The sequence below is a fragment of the Mus caroli genome, chromosome 3 (genome assembly GCF_900094665.2).
Source record: "Mus caroli chromosome 3, CAROLI_EIJ_v1.1, whole genome shotgun sequence".
Lineage (NCBI taxonomy): Eukaryota > Metazoa > Chordata > Mammalia > Rodentia > Muridae > Mus > Mus caroli.
Window position 1 is genome coordinate 133,867,121 of NC_034572.1, and position 7,358 is coordinate 133,874,478.

The 7,358-nt window shown below is 35.3% G+C and overlaps 1 pseudogene; it reads right to left on the reverse strand.

Moving 5' to 3' along the window:
• Window positions 1-3,829: 3,829 nt before the first annotated feature.
• LOC110291945 lies at window positions 3,830-4,336 on the reverse strand (annotated as a pseudogene).
• Window positions 4,337-7,358: the final 3,022 nt, after the last annotated feature.

The window sequence follows — 7,358 nt, forward strand, 5'->3', positions numbered from 1 at the left end:
TGGCCTCGAACTCAGAAATCCGCCTGCCTCTGCCTTCCTTCTTTCTTTCTTTCTTTCTTTCTTTCTTTCTTTCTTTCTTTCTTCTTTCTTTCTTTCTTTCTTTCTTTCTTTCTTTCTTTCTTTCTTTCTTTCTTTCTTTCTTTCTTTCTTTCTTTTTTGTGAATTGAGTCCAATCAGGTTGAGAGATATTGATGACAATCAATTGTTAATTCATGTTATTTTGCTGTTGTTGTTTGTAGTGGTGATGGGATGTGTGTGTGTGTGTGTGTGTGTTTCACTTCTTTTGTATTTGCTGGTGTTTAATTATTTACTTACTGTGTTTTCTTGGGTATAGTTAACCTCCTTGGGTTAGAGTTTTTTTCTCCTAATATTTTCTGTAGGTCAGGATTTATTGATAGATACTGTTTAAATTTAGTTTTGTCTTGGAATATGTTGTTTTCTCCATCTATGTTGATTGAGAGTTTCACTGGGTATAATAGTTTAGTTTGGCATCTCTGGCTTCTTAATGACTACAAGACATCTGTCAAGGCCCTTCTAGCTTTTAGAGTTTCTGTTGAGAATCGGATGCAATTCTGATTGGTCTGCCTTTATAGGTCACTTGGTGTTTTTCCTTGTAGCTATTAATTTTCTTTCTTATTTCTCTGTAGGAAGATTTTCTTTTCTCATCCAATTTAATTAATGTTCTATAAATTTTTTTTAAATTTATAGGTATCTCTCTCTTTAGGTTAGGAAAATGTCTTCTTTGATTTTGTTGAAAATATTTTCTGGGCCTTGGAGCTGAGACTCTTCTCCTTATTCTAGTCCTATTCATCTTCAGGTTAGGTCGTTTTATGGCATTCAATATATCTTGAATGCTTTGTGTCACAAGTTTGCTTTTTTGATTGTTTGGGTTTTTTGTTTTTGTTTGTTTGTTTGTTTGTTTGTTTGTTTTTTTGATTTAACATGTTCTTTGATATTTTAAAAAAATGTATGAACTTCTTGTATTGCATCTTCAATGCCTGAGACTTTCTACTCCATGTTGAGTACTTGTTCTGTTTGTGATGCTTGTGCCTATTGTTCCTTTTCTCTTCCCTAGGTTTTCCATATCCAGGGCTTCCTCAGTTTATGTGTGTGTGTGTGTGTGTGTGTGTGTGTGCGTGTGTATGTATGTATGTTTAATTGCTTCTATTTCCGTTTTCTGATCTTGAACAGTTTATTCATTTCCTTTATCTGTTTAGCTGTATTTGCTAATATTTCTTTAAGGGATTTCTTCAATTCTTTTTCAAATGCTTCTACCTGTTTCATTGTATTTTCCTGAGTTACTTTATGGATTTATTCATTTTATCTTTAAAATCCTGTATTTTCTTAATATGATTGGATTTAAGGTCATTTTCTGATACTTTTGTTTTATTAGGATATCCAGGACTTGCTATAGTAGGATAGTTGTATTCTAAAGTTGCCATATTAAATTTTGTAAAGAAACTTTTACCTATCTGTTTGTCCCTAGATGCTCCTGGTGTAGCAGGTATAGGAAACGCAGGCCTAACCTAGATGTTCCTTGTGAGGCAGGTCTCTACCTGGGCAGTCTTAAGCTAAACAATGGAACTCAGGGGGCAGTGCATGTGTCAGAACAACTGTGTGTGCCCCAGGGTTACAGCTGGGATTAGGGGTAAGATAAAGGGTCTAAACTGAATAATTCTGGTGTAGCAGACCTGGTGACCACGGGAGAATTGGTGGCCAGATAATGAAGCTCAGGGAAACAGCATAAAGTTCAAGATAGCTTGGCTTGCCTCAGAGGACTGGGAAGGCAGGTGAATGGGAAATCTTTAATTTCCTTAAAGTGATATTTCTATCCTAGGTAGTTTAAACTAAAGAAGTAATTGTGCAAAATTTGAATGAAATAAACACACAAATTATTATAGCATGGATTTAATGATAAAATATTTGGTTCATTCTATAATAGTTTCAATAAATCCTGACATACTTCTATACAATGCCAGTGAACAGTACTGTACAATATCATGTATAAGAAAGAAATATGACTAACGTGTGAAATAAGTCAATCAAAGATCTTAAATGCATGAACATCAGCAGAAATGAGTTCTGTGTGTATGGTATGTTATTAATCTTATTGATAAATTGCATGCAAATAACTTAGCACCTAATTAATTTCAGGTAAATTTGGTCTTCCTTTATTACTACATTTTAATTGAAATTGTTACATAGTAAAGTACTATGATACAGTGTGCTCAGCTGGGTGTAGCACTCATAATAGAAGTACTATTTAAGTAGTAGCGGGGAATTACAGAATGTACCAAAATCAGGGGTACATATCCATAATCCCAGAAGCCATATCAATTTGTGCCTCTTCTGAAATACCTAGCAAGGTTCTGAACTACAAAGTAAGACACCTTGTTAGAGAGAATCATGTGGAAGGAAGAGTGAAGAAATGAAGAAATGATACAAGAAAGGAAGGAAATTCAATAAATTTCATGTATCTGCAGTTTCTAAGCTTAATTTAAATAAGAAATGGACAGAAACAACCAATGGTAGTATTGTGAAATGGATTCATTCTCCATTAACTTAATGCCAAAATTGAAGGAAGGAATGAAAAAATGAAGGAAGGGTATTTGTATTTAAATTTCCTAGTCTAGCTTCTCACATCACTAGTGTTCAATAATACATAAATTTGCCACCACTCTAGATCTGAATACCTTCATCAACAAGAGTGGTATAATTAAAAGTCCTTTGAGGAGCTCTATTGGATCAGCTTGGAAAACTTAAGATTTGCACTAATAGATATGAATTGGATGTCAGGAATCACTTGATGATGTATTTGTGTACAAACCCGGGGGTGTAGACAATGTTTCCTTCTTTATTGATGAAGAAAATATAAGAGTAAAACATAAAATAGACAAGTAACTTGCTGAGAGTAATTTAGATCAGCCAAGGAAAACCAGTGTTGGTTCCAACTTGCAAAATTTAGAGTTTGAGATTTTTAAGCACTGTGACAAAGCATGCTTGCTGACATGAAGTAAGGACCCTATAAGCAGCTGATATAGCATTATTTCAATGCACTTCCATGTGTTTCTGTGTACATTCTTCATGAGCACTGGCCTAGGATGAGTATAATCATTGTCACCTCAAATTAATGGAGATAGTCACTTTTTAATGAAAATATTCAGCTTCTTTCAAATTTTTATAAGTAGACATGCTTCCTAAGTAACAGTAAATTAATTTTCTAATTTTAGGAACATTTCTTTAATTGAATTCTAAAAACATATTAAATAAAGATCAGTTAAGATAATACACCTTGTAATAAAGAGCCAATTATAGTGAACAATTTAGGAATATTGGCTAAGTTGTTTTAAAGTAGAAAGCAAGATATTTCCCTAACATAGTTCACCAGAGGCATTTAAGTTATGTTGGAATAAAATTTATCTGATTTGGAGTCACTAAATTTGTTTAACTGATCAGTTCTTTCATGAAATTAGGTGTGTAGATCATAGCCTGGCTCCCCATTGGCCATACTTCCTCAAAGATTTCACTACAGCTATAAAACATGGGCATGTTCTCATAGGCCTACAATGTGTACAGAGCAGTGTAGTTTCACAGAGAAATAAAATGCTGTTATTTATTTGGGAGCACATAAAGTATTTGACAAAATACCGTTGATTCTGCTACTTAGGTTCAGAAATGTACAGACCTAGGCTTCCGGGCGAGACTCCCGTGTATCTTCTATGTCACCTGCTACTCTGGAGGCTTATTGATTTCTGGACACATTAGTTGGCTTCCAATGCCCTGGCCTAACCTTGGTCTTAGGCTCTACACTTTGGAACTAGCAATGCTTTCACTTGGTCAGCCACACCCTTATCTCTGAGCACCTCCACCGTGACACTTGACTGGTGAGGTTTAGGCCTTGCCTTTCCACGTGATTCTCAGCTGTGCTGACCATTCATTATTTTGTCCTTATCGAGAGGCTATGTTGCAACCTTGCTTCCCAAATCTATTTCATGAGCCAAAAGAGCTGTAGGAGCAGCACACATGGCAGCTCTGAGGCCCTTCCTGGTCTTCTGCTACTACAGGATCTTCTGTACAGCTGAGTCCATGGCTGACTCAGAAAAGGTCTGTGCACTCAGGGTTTTTGTAAGAACCACCACATGAATGGTCTGTGAGTGTGTGTGTGTGTGTGTTTATTTATTTGCATCTTTACAACTGACATATATACAAATCATTATACCACAGTTATACTGCACAGTGACTTTCCTCCCACCTCTCTACATGACATTCACAGAATCACTGTCTCCATCTCCTCTGTTCCTTTGACCAGGATGACTAGAACTCTTTGGGAGGACATTTCTATTTCTTAAAGAGAGACCCATTCACACTGAGAATCTTATTGTTTTTTTAATTCCAAGTCCAACTCATTAAATCATTGTTTTCTAATCACATTTTAAAAGAATGCAAAACACCTGTGTTGCTCTTGTGAAAAGAAGCGTTAAACACATAAATAAGGAAAACAGTCTCTACGAAAAAATAGAAAATTCATTTGTATAATATAACATTGCCCAGCGAATGTAACACACCTAATGGGTATTGGTTTGGGGTGACTGTAAGAACAAGCCTTTCCACGACACACTGACTGCTCCTTTCCTAGTAGGTATGTTTTTAACAGTTTAAAATTGGGCTCTATTGGATGTTCAAAGAAAGCTCATGCTGTCAAATTTAATAACTGAGTTTTGCTAGCACATAGAAACAGAAACTACATAAATTGGAGAACATATATTTAATGTTCGAGGACAGACCATTCCTACAAATCTATTTATTGGGGGCTTAGAATGACACAGGGATATTGTAGCTCTTATAGATAACACATTATATTCTGACTTTTTTGAATTAGACTCTTTTATGTATTGAACTGGTTTGTGTAGCCAAATTCTAGCCGATCTAGGGAGTAAAATACAACAAAGTTGTCAAAGAACTAAATCTGTGAAAAATGACAGATTTAGTGCTGAATTATTAAGACAATAATTATGACATTGTAGCTTAAGTGGTTAGAAATTATAACGTATTAACACTATTTTCTTATGACATCCTGCAGAAATCACAACTCAAATGAGAGAAATCATGCATTCCCAATGCCCAGTGTTATGGAAAGTAGCTATTAAGGAGAGAGAAAGGAGAGAGAGAGAGAGAGAGAGAGAGAGAGAGAGAGAGAGAAGATATGTTTCATTGTGTTTGGTTCCAGGATGAAAATTTTCTTATCTACAAATTAGAACAAGAAAGCCATAACTTTTGAGTATCTGAGTTCTAGCTTGAATCAGTGCAGTGATGTGATAGATTTGACCAATGATGTGGATGGTTCCATGTTTTGAATCTGCAAGTGTCTATGCATCCATTTGAAGGAAAACAAAGCATGCTAGAATAATAAACTTCAAAGCAACTCAAAAGCTAATGGCATGAAGATGTCATTTGTTTCATGGAGAGGGAGACAAAATTCTCCACATAAAGAGAAGTATATTTAAGGTAGTATGCACCTAAACTGACAGAAAAGCAATAGAAATGGAATGACACCTTTTGCCATGGGTCAATACCTTGGTTGGTTGGTTGGAAGGGAGACTTTAATATGTTGAAATGAGTTAGTTTTCTTTAAAAGGATAATCATCAACTTATTCACTTCCCTACTTTATTTAGGTGCAACTAAAAATGTTTCCAACAGAAGTGCCACTTTATGTTATGTCCACCTATTTATTAATTTAACAAATACAAGCTGTGTCCTTTAATAAAAATGCCAACGTGCACATTAGGCCTTGGGAATCGAAAGCTGCTTCTGACAAGATTGTTCTTCTTAGGAAAGTTCATAGTCCAGTGGGAGAAATAGATGTCTAAACAGAGAATTTCAATAAAGGGAGACAGTGAACATTTTCCTAAGAGAAAAATGGTAACAACCGGGGTTCATTTTTTTTAAGATGGTGCAAGTAAATTCCATATCCCCAAAACAAACAAAATGCAAAACAACTCAAGATCTACACTAAAGAGAGCATTATACAGTCTGTTTAAACACAATTTCTCTCCTACATGCTTTTCTTACAGCACAGAGTTTTTATATCAGATATGTATTGCCATTTTATGTTTTGTTGGAAGTATCTCATGACTATTTGATTTGGTATTAGTCTTTGCTTTGACTGTCTGGATTCCATCAATGCTCCTTTACTCAATTGAAACACTTCAGTTCAGTTCAGTTCAATTCAGTTCAGTGATGACAATATATAGTAATCGTTTAAGAGTTCCACTTTAAGACAGATCCTGGCTAAGAAACCAGTCATAAATCCCAGGTAGTCATAGGTGCTGCCTACTGGCCAGCTAGTTCTAAGCCAGGTTTCACATCATTGTATAAAATTGTGTGTATAACTCATAGGATTCAGGGAAACATTTTGCTTCCGTTGCTATTTAAATAGTTTGTTATCATCATTACTTAGAATATTTATAAGCTATATAAATGTATCGACAACAGATGGACAGACCAAAAGTAGAAAGGAATTGGGCAAACTGTGTTGAAAACATGCAGTTCCCATGATCTTCTCTCCATGCTTTCTCTGCCCCACATCTTTCTAATGCTTTCACGTATTTTAGGTCTCAGAAATAGCTCATCTAAATGACAATAGGTGTGCTGATCTTTCACAATATATCATGGTTTCTGTGACATGAACTGGGGACAAGTATATAATTTGTACAACATAAGGATGGTGACTCCTTTAGTTCACTTAAGTATCATATATATATATATATATATATATATATATATATATATATATGTTTGTACACACACACACACACACACACATACACACATATAGGAGTATCAAACAGTAGTCCACATAATGTCATTATTAATTCATTTTAGAAAAGTGATAGCTATAATGAAGAGAAGATGCTTTTACTCCAGGCAATCTGACTTAATTCTCAGAACCACTTCACTGGAACATCTTTGAATAAGATCAAATATTCCACTGTGGAAAACCTCCAAACTGGAACATTAACTAATTAGAGAGAACTTTCTCTGTGCCAGGACTTGTGGCAAGATGAACTTTAGAAAGAACAGTTAGAATACACCATACTAACAGAACAATGAGGCAGAAGAAATGTTTAAAGAAAGAGCAGTAACTGTTAATTAATACTGCCAGTTCCATTTTTATCTGCTCATTATTTAGTGTCCAAAACCAAGAGCTGACAGATGATGAGAAGGGGATGAGTATCTGAGCATATAAGAACAGTTGTGTTTACTGCAAACCTTTTGAGAGCTAGAGGGCAAAGGGGCTTTGATTGAGAGGCAAAAGAGGTGCAGTGAGACAGAGGGCGAGGCATCACATGCCTAGTGA